Source organism: Grus americana, chromosome 2 (genome assembly GCF_028858705.1).
Source record: "Grus americana isolate bGruAme1 chromosome 2, bGruAme1.mat, whole genome shotgun sequence".
NCBI classification, from domain to species: Eukaryota; Metazoa; Chordata; class Aves; order Gruiformes; family Gruidae; genus Grus; species Grus americana.
The window spans coordinates 12,040,572-12,051,809 of NC_072853.1; positions in this window are offsets into that span (position 1 = coordinate 12,040,572).

Here is an 11,238-nt window from a genome sequence, read left to right on the forward strand (position 1 = left end):
GATCTCAGCCACCTTTGTAGCTCCCATTATCAGCCCCAGCAGCATCTCCACTGTGCTTTGACTGGCAGCACAATCAGAGCTTGTTCTCTCTGGGATGCACAATGTGCTCTGGGGAGTGGAGCCCCCCTCGCACAAGGAATTAGACTTCAACGACATCAAAGGGGCGCGGGAATAGCTGGCAGAACCGATGGGCCCCATGATGGGCATCTACAATAACTACTTGCCACCCAGTTGCCTTTCAAGGTTTGTGGAAAAGCAAGGAGGGATAATGAGAGTTTGCTGAACAGTCAGACAAAAGAAGGAAGAAAACAGCATTTGCTGTTGCTGAAAGGAAGCATCAGGGCAGTGGGGGGACTAAGGAGGAGTGTAGAGTTTTCAAGGGAGAAGTTTGAAAATGCTGCAGATTACAGGGAGGCCTTAACAACAAAGCTCAGAGCAGATATGGTCACCATAAGGTGCTTTGGTTGGAGCCGTTATTGTATTTAGGTGCATCTCACTTGAGGTTAACTCAGGTATTTAGGAGTGTCTCCATCTCTAAGACACGCTATATTTTTCTGGTTATAAATTCTCAGTATACCCCTGATGTTAAGCACAGAGTGAAGCCTCTCTGAGAGCAACGCTCAGGTGTTAATGTTTGAAAGCCCATGCAGATTTTCTTAAAGGTAGGTCTACTAATCTGTTGGTCTACCTGTTTCAGATCAACTTTGAGAACTGTCCTCACCCAGATCAAACTGGTAAGTTGCTCTTCCCTCATTTATAACGGATATTTACTTTGCAATAATCTCCGTTGTGCTAGGTCCTTCTCAGAACTGGTCTTGCGTCGTCCTCTGTGCTTGTTTCTGAGTGGACAACAGGGACGAGAAGTCGGGTGTAGAAGGGAAGAAAATCAGGAGCAGGAGAGGTAGGGTAGATGTTTCCTAATGGCAACTGCTCACAAGCCATGGTTTTCAAGAATGTGCTGAACACAGTGTAGGCATGGACAGGACTGGTGGGAAGACTTAAGAGCAAAACCTGCAGCTCAGCAGAACTTTCCAAATGGGGCTGGACAGCTTCTGAGCTCAACTGAAGCTGTTTGTAGAGTATTTGTAGCCCATACAGTACATACTGTATATACAGGTGGCAGATTTAGGCCAGTGTCTCGCTCACAGTCTGGAGCTCTGGCTTAAAAGTGATGATGGCTCATTTTAGGAGAGCTCTAAGTTTTCCACTTCCAGACCTTCCCTTGATTTGTATTGCTGGCGTGACACAGCTGTTTTAATAACAGCTCCTGAATCACCATAAAATCCTAACTCGGTAAGTTAAGGGCAGTAAAAATTGGTTTAGGTTTATTTTGACACATAGTGCTGGAAGTTTTAGTCAGAAGATTACTGCCACAGGTGAGGCAAAAACCTTTCAGAAGTGATGGAATAGACCTCGTAGGGAGCACTGATTAAATCAATGAAATTATTTGTGTGAGGTCTATGCAGGAAAGTTGTAGACAAAACAGGATTGCACATGTCCATGGACAAAATGAAGAAGTATACAGAAAATTTCCTAGAGCCCTCAAAGAAAGGAAAAAATCCCTTCTAATGACAACAAAAAACCTCCAGCACTTTTAGGAAACTCAGGCACTGTGAGAGTTTCTATACAAGGATTTTGCAGCTTGTGAGAAGTGAACTTTTATGTTATTTTTATTAAGATCACCCTAAACAGTAGCTACGGATTATCATAGTATGCAGATAAAAGACATTTGTAAAGACACTTATTGGGATAAAATAGAAAATGAAACATGGAAAGAGGACATGGTCGAAAGAAAGAGAAAAAACACACACTTCTTCATTTGTTACCTTTCTCTTAGGAATGAAAAAATTCTTAACAAATATTTATGAATATCCATTTATCATAATCATTCTTTCCAAACTAGGTAATGCTTGGAAAGTTTTTGCTCATAAATACCTCGGGATGACTCCAAACTCAGAGTTTGCAGCACTGATACAGCAAGAAAATGAAATTGACTTCATCTAACCTTATCATTTTCACTGAAAACATAAAGAGCTTTGAAGAAGACATTTTAACCCAAAGTAATCATCACAGACTATCTTCATAATCAGTGGTCACTTCCAGAGCAAAATTCATATCATCGCTATTTTAGGAATAGGTGAATTTTAGGACAAGATGGCCTGAGATGTGTCAGCATCTCCCCAACATCTAAAGAAGGAGGCCTCAAATATCTAAACTAAAGGCTGAGTCTCCCTGACAGACCTTTTGTCCTGAACAGACCGATGCCATACAAAACATCTATGGATGATGACACAGTTAGAAGTTACTGGTTTAGTGTCACATCCAGCCACTGTGGGTTGGTGAATCTTGGACTTCTGGATCTACTAAGAAAAAAACATTCAGGTCAAAGGAGAAAGCATCTAGATCAGAGTTGAGCACTTCAGCCCATCTATGCATCGCCCTTTAGCTCCTGAACAGGCCACAGCAATGCCATCTACAGGCATTACCTAACATTCACATCATAGATGTGCTCTGCTACATCCATGCAGCTCAGCAATTAGGTCAAAATATACTTTTCCCTAGCTTCTGCATGATAATACTTCAATTTTATGGCAGTAGTAACCAATGGATTTGCAGTGCCCTTGTTTTCTGGGTAACACATTCAAGAAGTAGTAGAGAATGGCAAAGTTACAAGGGTGGGTATAGTTAAAGCATTTATAAAGACATTTTATGGTCCACATCACTGTTTTTCCTAAAACATCTCATATCCTTCAGAGTCAGAATGATCACAGAATTTACAACAAGATACCAAGCAAGTGACCAGATTTTCAAAAGAAATGCTCACACCGCATAGCCAGCTTTTCAGAAGGTATGGCCATAATGTACCATTATCTGAGGAAGCAGAGGCACCCTTTGGAAAATCATTGCAGGTGCTGTAAAACTTGAAACCTGACCAAAAGTAGCGAGGACCATGACTTCTGTTTCACATGAGATTTTAGTGTCATTAAACAAGATGACGCACAGACTCAGAAGAAAGAACATCACCTCCTCAAACACTGACACCACAGAGATTGTCCTTGGAGGTCTTCCCATCCAGGCAGTGATCCCGAATAACCCTGCTCCTTTTATGCAAGTGGCATCCAGGGCTCAGGGTGATAGACTGCAGGCCATATGCTAGATCTTTGTGTTTGCTAAAAATAGAATATTTTTTCTATCCTGCTAGGGGCAAGTCAGTATAAATGTGACCAGAAACCTGGCAGAAATCCATAAGGCTGAGATGAACAGAGGTCTTTCCTTCAGGCTTGTCAGACAGCAGCCTAATCAAAATCCTCTGAGGACAGGAAGGAGGGTGGAATTGATAGCTAAATTTATTTTCCCTCAAATGCTTCCCTCACTCTTCGATCCCTCTTTCTTTTGTAGACTAACATGCACGGTTCAGCCGCTGCTGATGCTGATGGAAGAGCCAATGCCAATGCAAACATCCTTTTTTTCTCTGCACCCTCCTTCCCTTTCTCTCCTGGACACTGCCAGCATTAGACATCTAGCATAAAAGATTTCAAAAGGTTAGAAAATGCTGGTGCGGTAACTGTGTGTACAGCTGCTTCCTCCTTCCTTCGCATTAGCACCTATTTCATGTTTCATAACAGCATGGAGCTGAATCCGAAACTCACTTGGAAGCTATTAAACAAACACCAATTATTTCTGAGGGACATAATCTCCCTTTTGCTGACACACCCTAAAAGCCCCATCCTGCTGAGATTCCTGGAGGCTCCTGGAGAAGTGATGCCAGGCTGAGCTCTATTTCCTGAGCACTGTTATTGCCAGCCCATCTACTACCTGTCCAATTTCCCACACAGCCAATGTCATTGTCTTTGTACTTCTGAATGTGCTACAGAAAAGGCTATAAAACACAATGTTTATGCACACCTTCCGGGTGCAGCACAGCTCTTGATGGTACTCCCTGCTCATACAAGCAAGGCCAGTTTCATTAGCTGGTCCCTCCCATTAATAAGTACTCGTGCTGCTCAATGAGAAACAAACCATCCATCAACATTTTCTTGACCAAGGGGTGACTCGCTTTTCTGGGTTTAAGACGCTCCTCTTTCCCCACTGTTGTCAGATCCTTGTCCTGCTCTCCCTCCAGGTTTCCACCAGCATGATTAGATGGCAGGTACACAAAGATCTCATTGGCATCCAGCACAGAGGCGGTGGTAGCAACCTTTTCTGAGGAACGAAGAGGAATGGGCAGGAACCGCCAAACTGGATCACCTGCTGGCAGAAGAAAAATTTGCTTCATCAGTGGCTGATCTTCCTTAGCACGCACCCCACACACCCACCTTGCTGCCCACTTGCACTTACCAAGATTCCTCATCACCTTGGTTGTGCCAAATGCCACGTCTACTCTTTGTGCTGCCATGATCTAACCGAGGCTGCAGCAAGGAGAAAGAAGAGAAGGCCGGAGTGATTTTTTTCTTTCATTCTTTTTTAACCTTTCATTTTTTTCATCTGAAATCACTTACATGTGATAAGTCAAAGTGAAAAACCCTCATGACTGCTGCAGAAATAGACCTTTGTTTTCTATCTTGAAAAAGGATCTAACCTAAAAACCCCCGCAGATACACAAGATTAATTTTCACTACTTTGTTTCATACTATTTATAAGCAGCTCTTGCTGAGTTTTAGATTTTATGGCTCAGCCTGCTGGCTGAAAATACTTTCTGTCCACTCCTGAAGCCTGATTGATTAGCGCTGCTAGCCAAACAGCAGCCTGTATCCGCAGGCCCAGGCATGCAGGCTGGAACATGGCTCGAAACACTTGTTTTGAATTTCCGTATTTATAACAGGAGCACACTGCAGAAAAGGCCTCGGTGCATAAGCAGAGACAGCGTGAAACCTTCAGCTCTGTTCCCTGAGCCCATGTTTTGCAAACCTCGGGCAGATACTGGATGAGATCAGGCAAGGAGCGCTGTGAGGACGGAGGCATTGTCTTGAAGAGATCGTCAAGCTGATCTGCAGTAGGACAGTGGGAGAGTGGCGGAATTCAGACAGACTGTACATGCACAAAGCTTGCAATGGTCTTTCTGCTTTAAGGCATGATGGTCACACATCAGGTTGTACACTGAAAGAGGTGGGAGTCAACTGAGTGAGTTGTTCTCTGGGGTGTGAGATTTGGCCATTCTTAATATGTCTGTAAATATGCCACAGCATATGAATATCAGACCTGGATGAATATTTCTCCCACTTCTGCACAGAATAACTAACACTGTAAGCAGGTATCCCAGATTAAAGACAAGGCAGTTCAGTAAAAATTCTGTATGCTGTCTCTGCCCCAATCTGGCTTGATCCTCAGAAATTAATAAATAAAACAGGAGTTCCCAGTAGTAACTGGAAATACAAGGTGTTTTGGAAAGAGCTGTTAATTTGTACCCAGAATAAAGAAATCTGTCAATACATTGAATGGCCTTGAGTTACATTTTTTACATCACGGTCTAATTTATTTTAAATAATTCCTCAGAAACAAGGCACGAAACCTGGAAAGGAGGCAACAAAAATCCCAGAGCTGAACTTCCAGCCTGAAGGAGTGGGAAATGGGAGGAACCACTATACAAATACCACCTGGCACAAACGCCATGCTTGCCCTCCTGTAGCATCTAGCTCTGATTTATCCAGATGCTTTAAATGTCCCTTCCTCATTGTGATAATCATCACAGCGTCTGAGCACTCCCGAGTGCCTTACTCTGTGGCACTTTCTCCCACTTTACAGGTGGGAACAGAGACTATAAGAGTAGACGACACACTCGAGAGTCCAGGGACAAAGGCAAGAACTGCCCAAATACTCGCTGCATACTAGAATTAAGCAGCTCTTTTTTAAGTGAGTACTTAAAAAGTTCTCCAAGGACTCCAGTATGCCGTGGTAATGGAGCATTAGTTACCGCCTAACTCTAATAGAAAACAATTTTAAAGATTCACTGGATAGTTTCTTAAGATTGTCTTGCCTCAATGGCCCTGATCTTCAGTGATATTTATAGAACTTATTTCCATTGATTTCAGTGGGAGGTATTCATCTAAATAAAGCTAAACTGCTGAGTTCTTGAGCAGTGTCCTATGCCTCCGTCTCATGTCCTGCCCGGAGGATGGACACATTTGTCTCCAGGAGTGCTCAGGGAAGAGGAAGCTTTGGTTAATCAAAAGTCAACCTTTACTTTCAGACTGCTTTTTGGAGTGGTGCCTCTGTGCACTGCAGTACACTTCCTCTTCTCTGAGAGTGTAAATTAGCTTCAGACCCAGCAGGCAGCATCTTCACTTAAGTGGTACCAGTAACAGCAGGGGAAAGGGAGGCCAAGCGGTTCAGCTCCGAGTAGCACTATCCAAGCCAGCAGAAACAGCAGGTTTTGGTGTGTCATGCACCTCACAGAGTACTTTGTTTGGTTTCCACTCTCAGAGCACAAAGAAATAGTCCACATTTGTGCCCGTAAATCAAAGCCTAGCATTTCCGACAACAGACTGTTTTCAGGAACGCAATGCAGTATACGGCACCCTCCCTGTGAAACCACATTGTTGTGGAGGGTTGTGCATCTGTTCCTCACCTTGTAAGAATTGTTTAGACAGGATCAAGGTTATGAGGATTTTTGGGGTGGGGATTCCCTATACATGTCACAGGAAAACATTGTGTGAGTCAAGCCTGCAGGCTTGAACTCCGTTCCTCTGCTGTTGGCCATCTTGAGTCCATGTTAACGCATTATTTGATAATGTAGCTGTGAAAACAAAATGCTAAACCCAAAAATGCCAAGTGCTGCTAATGATACCTTTGCTTATAGTTGTGTTAGAAACAAGGGTATTTGTTAAAAAGAAGTTTACATGTTTCTCTCCCTTCATTCACCTGTGAAGAACTGTGAAGCCGACCTAGTGCATGTTTGCAAAGCAAGTTGAAACACTTATTAATTATGGCAATATACTATTCATAAGGTTCATTTAACAGTAGCATATTGATGCTGAAGCTCATGGGGGAAATCTCTTCTGCTACCTGAAGAACCGGAGGACAGGTGGGAACAAACTAGTTCGTTTGCATAGATGCCTCTACGTGTGCTGATGCAGGGCTGCTTTGATTAAAATCATTTTAAACTTTGATGATACAGATAAGGAAATCAAATCATATCATACTATTAGTAGACCATAAAAAAGGACTTGATATGAACCTGGGGAGCCTTTATAACCTCGATCCGCACACCACCCACACCTTATCGTTGTATTATGGCAAGACTTGGGTATGAACCAGACCCTTCCTCCTTACCCCTTGTTTCCCACGTCCTGATTTCAATACACAGGTGCTATCAAACAGATCCTCGACCTGAGTGCTTGGGGCCCAGAGCTTGGAGCATGTTGAGTGACACCTGCTTGGACCCACAGACATAGTCAATATGAATTCAGGGTTTACCCATCAGCCATTTTCATTTACTATAGGATAGGGCAGGCAAAAGGGACGAGGTATCTAGGGAGGAGATAATCCCTGCTGTAACTGCTCTGCACAAGGATCTTTAATCTCTATACTGGAATGAGAGTGAAACAAATTTAGGTAGGCACACGGCCCTGATGCCAGCCAAGCTTTGCAAGGAGCACAGATGCTGTATACGGACAAGAAAGCTGAAGACACCCAATACCGGTACCACTGGGAGAGGCAACTCAGACGAAGTGACGCACATCACCAGAGGAGAAGAGCTGCTGCTCACTGCATGAGATGTAGGAGCTGGAAGTCTCAGATGTGGAGCGATAAAAGAAAGGCAGCTTGGTGGCAGATTGCGCCTTTCAAATACATGTGGACGAAGCAAGAAAGTTGAGTGAACAGCTATAGTGACTCTCCCCACTTCCCTCTGCCACCCTCATTTACCCACAGAGAGATGAGATTCCAGCTGTAGGCTGGGTGACAGCCTTTGGGGAGGAACAACGCATCAGGACTGGACAAAAGGCATGACACACACTTCTCCCAGTGGCTTCATCAGCTGATGGGAACAAGCTGTTCACCGAGGGCAGTGGAAAGCCAAAGGGGAAAAAAGCATTCACCAAAAAAAAAAAAAAAAAAGGGCAAAAAAAAGCACATTTTGTCAGGAGATACTCTGTGGCAAAATAGCAAAAAGCTGTGGATGCAGATACTGTGGGAGCAAGTGTTTAGCTTATTTGCATGCTTATACTGGTGACTCACTGTTGTGGTGCTTTTAATAAATTATTGCTGTGTCCTTTTCTCTATTGTTAAAACTTCCTTTGTTTGATATACTCAGGAAAGTCATTGAGGACAGGCTTTTTTAAAAACATCAGTTCAATGCCCTGCAGCAGTCAGAGAGGCAAATGAAACATTTAGAATTATTATGAAAGGCACAGGGAAAACATTCTCTCCTTGGGTCCCTGCATAAATTCATGGTGTGACACATCCTGGGTGTGGCATGCAGCCTTGCAACATGGCTTCAGACAGCAAAGATACACAGAAGGGCAGCAGGGATGATTTTGGGTATCGAAAAACCTCCACACAAAACCTCTGCTTGGAAAGCACATGAGTAGGTAGGGAAACGTGGTGAAAGTGATGGCAGGAAGGGAAATGGTGGCAAACCATGAATGGAATGGGAAAGGTGCAAACTTGGAGGTGCGGTGAAATTATCTGGTGACAAATTTAAACTGATGTTAGCATGACTCGAAATTCAACCGCAGAACTTACTGTCACAAGATGATACACAGGTCAGAACTGAAGGGATTTGGAGGGCAGAAAGTATATTAATGGAAGATCAGCAACTGGTCAAGAGGCAATCTCCAGCCCTGGCAGGCTTCCAGACTGGTGAGATATTACATGTATAAACTCTTCCTTACACTACTCCCAAATGTATTTTATTTTCCCCTTTCTGATAGACACTAACATAACAGCTTCAGCATTTCCTTATCCACCAGTGGAGGTTCAACAGAAAGCTGTTCCTCTTAAAAACTTCCCTCAGGGCCCTTCCTTTTCCCAGCTTTCTGGGAAATGACTTGTGTGTTGGAAGGGGTCTCCATCTGACCAGAGGCAACGTGGCACCTGGCAGACAGGTTCCTGCAGCATCACCCCAAGCCTGCTTCAGGACTCGGGACATGGCCGATGAAAGCTGCTGGCAGTGCAGCCGACCCTTAACTGATGGGTGTTTCTGCAGCTGACGGCCTCCCGTGTCCTCCCCAGCTCCCTTCTGCTTCCATGACTGCTGCAGAGAGAGCCACATGGTCTACCCAGCGCAAAATGGAAACAACGCTGTGCTTCATTTATTAACCAGAAACAGAGTGTGAAGGAAGAATTACAGACCAAGCGCACAGCTTGAAGCTCCGCACTGTAGCAACAGCAGAGATCTGCAGAGACACTGCCTGCAACTCTGTATGTGCTCCACATATCAAAACCAAACAAAAAATACCTTGGCTTAAAAAACCCCTCTTACTTTTTGTACATTGCTTGCACCACCTGGAAAACATCAAGTATGCAAGATATGTTCCCCAGCTGTTAACAGAGTCACCTCAGGCCTCTGAGATAGCAAGACGTCCTCACTGTGTCCATGTTTACGATATTTCACCCAGCAATGAGCGGACACACGACGGACCCTCTCTTTGTTAATACCCATCGTGCACTTTCCTGCCCAGGATTGTCAGTGCTTGTTCTGCTCATATTTGAGTAGCTTTAGTACATGCATGCATGATGTGATTTTTGCATAGGGTTTGTTATTATCCACACCAAAGGCAGATCCCTCGAGTGGCGCCTGTTGGCAGGACGGTGAAGTTTCATTATAGTTAGCTGCAAGGATGTTTTTCTGGGCTACATGAGACTTTGCATACAAAAATATATTGGTTTTGTTTGTGGGGGGTTTATTTTCTCTCTTAAAAAAAGCTTGAGATGTTAATTACAGGTTATCAGAAATATACTTAGATCGCATCATTTATTGTCACAGCAGAAAGAGAGCAACTCAAGGGGAGAGAAGGAAGATAATTTTGTCCTAGTGTTTATTTAGAGATCTGTCATGGATTTACAGTCCGACTAAAGATAAGCAATTCACACTACCATAATCATGGAACCAGTTTTATGTCAGTTGGCATGCTCTATCTCTTTAGCCCATCTTTTCATACTTGGTGGTTTTTTTCCTTTGCTACTGTGAGACTATAATTTTCTTCAGGACTTGGATTTTAGTTTCTTTGCCCTGTACAGCAAATAGGACAGTTGTGGGCAACACCTAAGCAGTAAAGACAATTCTGGCAGAAATAAAACCTGTTCCAGATGTGTACAAACATCTGCATTCCTGGCAGTTTGTATCCATTCCTCACTTTTGTGGGTTTTTCCTCCACATTCCCCTTACCAGTCGCTTGGGACACCTTAAAGAGAATGAATAGTTCCGTGTACCCCATTTAATATCTGCTTCGTCGTTTACCCCCAAAGCATTTGGAAGCACGTGTCACACTGGTGATACAACAAAAGCAATAAAATGTAAATGCATATTTATGCAAAATATTTATGTTGCTTTTAGTGATATAACCACTGTATCCAGAAACCTACACGATGAAAGTTTATCATATGCCTAAACAGAATTTTGATTGAGGGACCTTTTAAGATTATTCTCCGCCAATGTAGCACAGCAGTCTGTGATTCATATGAGTCTCCAGATTTTTCAGTTGGTGAAACAAAAGGGTGGTAAGAAAGAGTTTACCTTAAGTAAGTGGTTGACTAATAAAATGTCTCTCATATCACTACATCTGCCCAAGCAAGGGATATATTGAGGCCTTGACCCAAATACTGTAATTCTGGGGACAACTTCTGTTGCTGATATTTTAAAAATCAATTTGAATCTTTAAATTATCAGTGATTCAAAAAATTACTACCTGATCTTGGCAGAGAGCAATTTTTTGCTGCATAATGTATTTTAAAGCAAAACTAAAATCCAAGTATTAGACACAGAATCATATATGGAATGCAAATATGTATAATGATTTATAATATTTGCAATATTACTTCTCTAAAACAATAATGTAATCCAACTACCAGTGAAGAGAAATATTTTTGGGGTTTTTTTTCTCTAATACAAAAGCTTTCCAATTATTAGTTTTTAGGACAGATACTAACATTTTGTCTTTCTATCTGAACAATTTGTAATCCACAATTACTGTCTTTACAGTAGTTTCCTGTTGATGGTTGTAAAACTATAGTCAAAGCTAAAGATAATTTAAGAAATAAGTCTAAAAGAGTTAGCCAGAAATTGGCATGAAAAAATCA